Source organism: Onychomys torridus, chromosome 15 (assembly GCF_903995425.1).
Source record: "Onychomys torridus chromosome 15, mOncTor1.1, whole genome shotgun sequence".
NCBI lineage: Eukaryota > Metazoa > Chordata > Mammalia > Rodentia > Cricetidae > Onychomys > Onychomys torridus.
The window spans coordinates 46,395,181-46,402,434 of NC_050457.1; the positions used below are offsets into that span (position 1 = coordinate 46,395,181).

The 7,254-nt window shown below is 41.7% G+C and overlaps 1 pseudogene; it reads left to right on the forward strand.

The window, feature by feature from the left end:
* Positions 1-3,635: 3,635 nt before the first annotated feature.
* Positions 3,636-3,849, forward strand: LOC118596047 (annotated as a pseudogene).
* Positions 3,850-7,254: the final 3,405 nt, after the last annotated feature.

The window sequence follows — 7,254 nt, forward strand, 5'->3', positions numbered from 1 at the left end:
AGTTGTTAGAAAAGAAGCAAAACTCAAAGACCTGGTTAGAGCCGGGCATTGTTATACCATTTCACAAGGTCAGGTCATGAAGAAAAGACCAGGAAGTGCACTGGAAATGGCTGGAAGATGAGGGCTATTTTTATAAGGTTGGTTTGTGTAGATTCCTGTCAGTTTCAACTCTACATATCTGGTGGTAGAGAAAAGGGGCCCTTCACAAAAGGAACGTTATGCCCCTATGCCTTGCCTTTAAGCAAAGAAAGGGAGGGCACAGACCTCTTCCTGCATCTGTGGATTTACTATTAGCTTCAGCTCAAAACACTTGCTTTACTTAGCATGTGCAAGATTCTCTATCCTCAATACCCCAAGGGAGAGAAAAATAAACCTTATGTCAAAGTGGCATATCCTGATCCCCTTCAAGCCTGAAACAAGATACTAGGGCTTACATAAAATCCAAATTAATTGGAGTATATGCATTATACATACACTGGGTTCACATAAAAACATTTTCATGTAAGTATATACTATACTTTGACCATATTCTCCTCAATATGCTCATCCTCTTCCTTTTTTCATTTCCTCGTTCCTGCTAGCCCACTTCATTCCCCTCTTCAATTTGCTTTTAGTTTTATGTAATAGATAAACATGATTTTATGGTCCAACATGCTCAACATATGTTTCCCAAGATCTCTACAGCTTCTTTCACCTGTGGGGGTAGAAGAAAGAAAGGGGGTAGAGTGAGAACCTTCTGGTTCAGCCCTAACCACACAGTCAGTCCTTCCTATCTACTTGCATGAGAAATTGCTCTATATAGATGTGTTTTGCATTTGTCCACCAGGATTTTTTATTTTTTGTTATGGAAACTTGGTGCCCAGTGAAGTAATATTGGGAAGGGTTAGAACCTATTAGGTATGTCCTGATCACATGATGCCTCCCCTAGAATGACTTAATGTACACTCAAAAGATACTTCTTATAAGAGTGGATTATCATAAAAAGTACAAACTTGGCCCCCCAAATCTCTCCCATGTCATTTCCTTCCATTTGATTGTCCCTTTATGATGTCATAGGCCATCCTGTGATGGAGCTAGATAACCCTTGTGATGTCATGGGCCATCCTGTGATGGAGCTAGATAACCCTTGTGATGTCATGGGCCATCCTGTGATGGAGCTAGATCACCCTCTATGGTGTCATAAGTCATCCTGTGATGAAGCTAGATAATCCCTATGATGTCATATAGGCCATCCTGTGATGAAGCTAGATCACTCCCTGTGATGTCATATGCTTCTCTGTGATGGAACTAGATAACCCCTGTGATGTCATAGGCCATCTTGTGATGGAGCTAGAAGTCTGTCATGAGTAGCTGGACAGAAGAGCTTTCTGGATCTTCAACTTTCAGTCTTTAAATAGTAAGGTAACTAAGTTTCTTTTCTTTATAGCCTTCAGTGCTTTGTTACAGTGATGGGTGATATTGTTCTGTATGCTGTGAATATGTGTTCTCTGACTGGTTGATAAATAAAGCCTTTTGGCCAATGGTGAAGCAGAATAAGGTTAGGTGGGATATTCTAACTAGAGGGAGAGGAAGAAGAAAGAGCAGGGAGAATGCTGCCAGCCACAGCCAAGAGAAACAAGATGAGCAAGCCATGAAGAGCAAGCCAGTAATCAGCACTCCTCCACAGCTTCTGCATCAGCTCCTGCCTCCAGGATCCAGTCCTGTTTGAGTTCCTGTCCTGACTTCCTTTGATGATGAAGAGCAACATAGAAGGGTAAGCCAAATAAATCCTTTCCTTCCTGACTTTTTTGGTCATGGTGTTTCATCACAGCAATAGAAACCCTCACCAAGGCACCATGGTATTTTAGTTTGTTGGTGGGTGAGACTTCAATTTTTTTCTTCTTTTTCCTAAAAATTGAAAGGAAAGATGTGTGACTGTGAGCTGGCTCAGCTGGTAAGGGTGCTTGCCACCAAACTAGACCACCTGAGTTCAACCCCTGGAACCTATATGGTAGAAGGAGAAAACTGACTCCCATAAGTCATCCTTTGACCTCCACATGTGTAGCGTGGCATACCCTCCCACACAAAATAAAATGAAGAAGTGTAAGTCTAAATTTTTTGAAGAAAGTCAAGATGGATATTGGGAGAGTACTAGTACTCTCAATCAAGCTCATGGAGCCAGGAATGGATTGGACTAGAAAAGCTTGAGACATGATAGTTGTGAGTACAATGTGAGCATTAACATGAGCTATAGGACAAAGAACGTGCCCGAGAGAGACAGACCTGGTAGGGACTAATGAGATATGGGTTGCATGAGGCATGGAGCAAAGAGGAGTACAGATATAGGAAGTTTGGAGAACACATGAACTATATGTTCAGGGAGCACATGAACTATGGTGATCCCACAGCAAGAAGACATAGGAGACATAAGACATGAGGGCCACTTCTGTTGACTCACAGGAAGATTTGGGAGGCCCATGAAGATGATCATTTGGTTCAGGAAATGAGTGGATAGTGTGAAGAAATGTCAGAGAAGGAAGACCAGCACTCTGGTCTGTACCAGGCTTTTTCTTTTGGGCCACCAACCAGCTCCCAAATCATGACACAGAGACTTCTCATTAGTTATAAATGCTCAGCCTAGCTTAGGCTCATTTCTGGCTAGCTCTTTTAACTTAAATTAACCTGTTTCTCTTTATCTACCTTTTGCATGGGGGCTTGTTACTTTTCTTTCCTTCTGTGTATCTTACTTTCACAGCATCTTGTGTCTGCCTGATGGTGTCTCCCCCGTTCTCTTCTCCTTCTTCTCTCATCTTCTCCTCTCCCCCAAGCCTAGATTTCTCCTCCTATTTCTTCTCTCTGCCCACTAGCCCCACCTAGCCTTTCTCTGCCCAGCTATTGGCTGTTCAGCTCTTTTATTAGACCAATCAGGTGCCTTAGTCAGGCAACATCTTTATGTAATTAAACAAATGCAGCACAAACAAGTGTAACACACCTTTACACAGTTAAAGTAATATCCTTCAGCATAAACAAATGTAACACATCTTTGCACAATTAAAATAATATTCTATAACACTCGTCAGGGCAATATAGACAGCTAACCAAGGGTCCTACACCATTACACAAGGGCACGTGGGTGGTGACTGCACCCTAGGACTCATCATGTCTACTTTCTTATCACTTCTGCATTCTAATGAAGCTGTTCCTGCTCCTCTTTCCAGATGCATTATGAGTGTAAAACATCTGAGTAGGCAGATATTTTACATTATTACATGACATGCATCTGCACCATCTGACTTGACATTTTAGTTATGAGCCTAGACTCCAGTGGCTGAACCCTCTCTCTAGCTGAGCACTATTTAAATTAAATGACCATTTAATTCTTCCTCACGTCTGTGAGCTCGGTTTCTCCCAGTTCTCTGTAGCTTCATCTTCTCATTTTCATCTTTAAATATCTCTTCTGCTCATGCATCCATGTGTTAGGAAGAGTAGAGTGATCCACTAAAATCTAAACTAAAATCTGTGTGAGCCAATCTCCCTTGTGACTAGGGTTGTGGTGCGTTATTTTAAATCATATTACTATATATTAGCCTAAATATGTTCAATTAGCTCTTTGGTTCTCACCGCTGTGCAGTCTCCAGTGCCGAGCGTCCATCACTATGCCTCAGAAAACCGAGGAAATCAAGGACTTTCTTCTCACAGCCCAGTGGAAGGATGCCAAATCTGTCAAGATCAAGAAGAACAAGGATAATGTGAAGTTCAAGGTTCCGCTACAGCAGGTACCTTTACACCCTGGTCATCACAGACAAGGATAAGGCTGAGAAGCTGAAACAGTCCCTGCCTCCTGGTTTGTCAGTGAAGGAGCTCAAATGAACCAGACCTCTCTGTTTTGACCATTAAAACCCCTGACAAGTAAAATATATATGTTTCATTATATTCTCATACACATATATATTATATACTGTAGTTGGGCCCTATTTATTGCCATTGTACTTTTTGGCTTCTCTTCCTTCTGTCCATTGATCCCCTTCCTCTTCCATAATGGTTCTCCTAACTTCATGTCTGTTTCCTTAAGCTGAATAGTATTTCTGAGTGTGTGTGTGTGTGTATGTGTGTGTGGTATCTGTGCTATGGTGTGGTATGTATGTTCTCACAGAGAAAAGCCACTTTTACAGGCCCTTTTTGTAGGGGGTGTTAATCTTAAACAAACCCCCAAAATGCCTGCCTCTCAAAGTCAGAGCTATTCTGGGATTGCAACAGAAGAGTTTGGGAGGGGACACATCATGACACTACCCCACTACAGTCAGTGGCTGGCAACAGGATGAATGTGTGTGTGTGTATGTGTGTGTGTGTGTGTGTGTGTGTGTGTGTGTGTGTGTGTATGTGTGTGTGCATGCATGCACATGTGTGTGTGTATGCATGTGTGTGTGTGTGCACATGTGTGCATGTACATTTCTTTTCTTCAGAGCTACTGAGGTAGCTCTGCCTTAGGCTATCAGTCACCTAGGCTTACTTCTAGCTGAAGACCAGGGTCAGGTCTGTCACCATGGCTTCCACGCTCCTGAATCGAATGTGACCTTCAATCTTCCCGTAGCAGAGGAAAGAGCCAGAGAGAAGCTAAACCACAGACAGCTTCTACCCTTCTCAAGTGTGCTTACCTTCTCTTGGTCAAAGTAAGCCATCTGGCCATGTCTAATGAATGCAGTGCGGAAGTATGAGCCAGGAGAAGAAGGGGAAGGTGCCTCATATTTTTTTAATTAATAAAACCACAGTCTGAGAATGTAGCTCTATTGTTGGACAGCTTGTCTAGCATGCCCAAGGCCCTGGGCTGGATCTTCATCACCACATAAGCCAGGTGTAGTAACATATCTCTATAATCCCAACACTTGGAAGCAAGAGGCAGAAACACCAGGAGTTCAACGTCATCGTTGGTTACAGTGAATTTGGGCTATATGAGACCTTGTCTCAAAAACAACATCATCAATGTTAACTTCTACTGGAGATGTCAAGCTATGAATCTTTCTGTCTGGGGGACCCAGGAATCTTCCTTATGCTGATGCTGCTTTGCAGGCTGCCTGCGGAGATGACCTCTGACCTGTCTGCAGCAAGTGGTAGGGGCAATTAAGAATTAAGAATTGCCAATTCACCAAATAAAGTGGGGAGGGTTATCACAGAGTGAATTAGAGCATTCTAGGAAGAGGCTAGACACCCATCTGTCTAGACGGCTGAGAAGGCCTTTCCACACAGGTGGAAATGTGCTATTTAAAACTTTTAGTGTGCTGAAGTGCAAGCAAGTGTGGTGAGGGACGTTCCGGACTGAGAAGTGCGTTCCCATTTAACCAGAAGCACAGATGGCAGAGCTATCGCTTACTACCAAGTCTTGCCATATGAAACTTAGATTTTGTTTCTCTCTGAAATGATTAGGCTTCTTCTTCTTCCTGCCACCTTTGGAAATTGTTAACCAGTCAATTTGCATTTGGTAGTCTTAACATTCTACTTACATTTAATGAGTTCTGACTGACAGTTAAAACACTGTCTATTTAGGATGTACAGTGTGGTGATGGTTGCATCTCCCTAGACATTATGGAAAATTTCCTCTTCGGCCAATTAACCCATCAATTCATACATTTATTTTATTTTTTCATTTATTTACTCTTGCAGCAAATGTTGTTTTATTCTACTAGTTTTAACTAAAATCAACATTGCTCTTCTAGAATGTATGCATTTTATTTAAAAGGTGAAAGATTATGATCTGAAGATTGTACACACACACACACACACACACACACACACACACACACACACACGCCACAGTACTGGTGTAGAGGTCAGAGAACACCTTGGAGAAATGTTTCTCTCCTTCTACCTTTCCATGGGTCCTGAGGATGGACCTCAGGTTGTCAAGGTTACACAATAAGCGCTTCCCCCACTGAGCCATTTTGCTGGCCCAATCTCTTTTACTTTTTGGATAACAAATCCACCCCTTACCTCATGGTGACTTTCATTTACATTTCTCTGATAGTTGGTGATATTGAGCATCTTTACATGCACCTTTGCCCATTTGTATGTTTTCTTTAGAAAGAAATGTCATTTTAGGACACTGTATATAATTATGTCCTTTGCAGATAAGAGTGTTTTATTTTTCCTTCTCCCTGGAACATCTTTATTTCTTTCTCTCAACTCTTCGTCCAGCTGAGATCTCTAGGATGTTTCGTTTTGTTTATATATTTTTTAAAACCCTATGTAGAATGTAAGTGATGAGAGTGGACACTCATCTCCCCTTCTAATCATCGAGGAAAGGGTTCAGCTTTTCACCATTGAATATGATTTTCTATTTGGGCATGGCTTGCTTTTGCTTTCTATCTTAATTTGTGAGACTTCTGTTTATATTATGAAAGGGTGTTCAGCTTTGTTGAATGTATTTCCTACATCTTTTACAACGATCATATTTTTATCCTCTGTTCTATTACTGTGGTATATTGCAATTTTTTTTTAAAGATTTATTTATTATGTATACAGCACACATGACTGCAGGCCAGAAGAGGGCACCAGATCCCATTACAGATGGTTGTGAGCCACCATGTGGTTGCTGGGAATTGAACTCAGGACCTCCAGAAGGGCAGTCAGTGCTCTTAACCTCTGAGCCATCTCTCCAGTCCAGTATATTGCAATTATTAATTTGAGCATGAACACTCCTATGTCCCAGAGACAAATATTTCTGCTTGATCATACTATATGGTCATTTTAATGTGTTCCTGAATTCAGATTGCTTGGGTTTTTCAAGTAAGAATTTTTCTTTTATTTTCATCATGGATATTGCTCTGTGGCATTCTTTTCTCTTTTCTTTTCTTTTATTGGTTTTTTGAGACAGGGTTTCCCTGTGTAGCTTTGCGCCTTTCCTGGAACTCACTTGGTAGCCCAGGCTGGCCTTGAACTCACAGAGATCCACCTGGCTCTGCCTCCCGAGTGCTGGGATTAAAGGCGTGCGCCACCACCACCCAGCTCTCTTTTCTTATAGTATCTTTTGGCTTTGGTGTCAGGGAAATTAAAAAAGCTTGGGAACATTCCCTTTTGCTTTTTTGGAAGAGCCTGAGAAGGACTGTTATAGGTTCTTTGAATACTTTTGGTAGACATCAATAGGAAGGCTGTGTGGTCCTGGGGTTTCTTTTCTTAGGAGATATTTGCCTACTGATTCAAGCTCCCTGCTCATTACTAGTATGTTTGGATTTTTCTTTTTCTTCAGGATTCAGTCCTGGTGGGTGTTCTATTTCTTGGTAG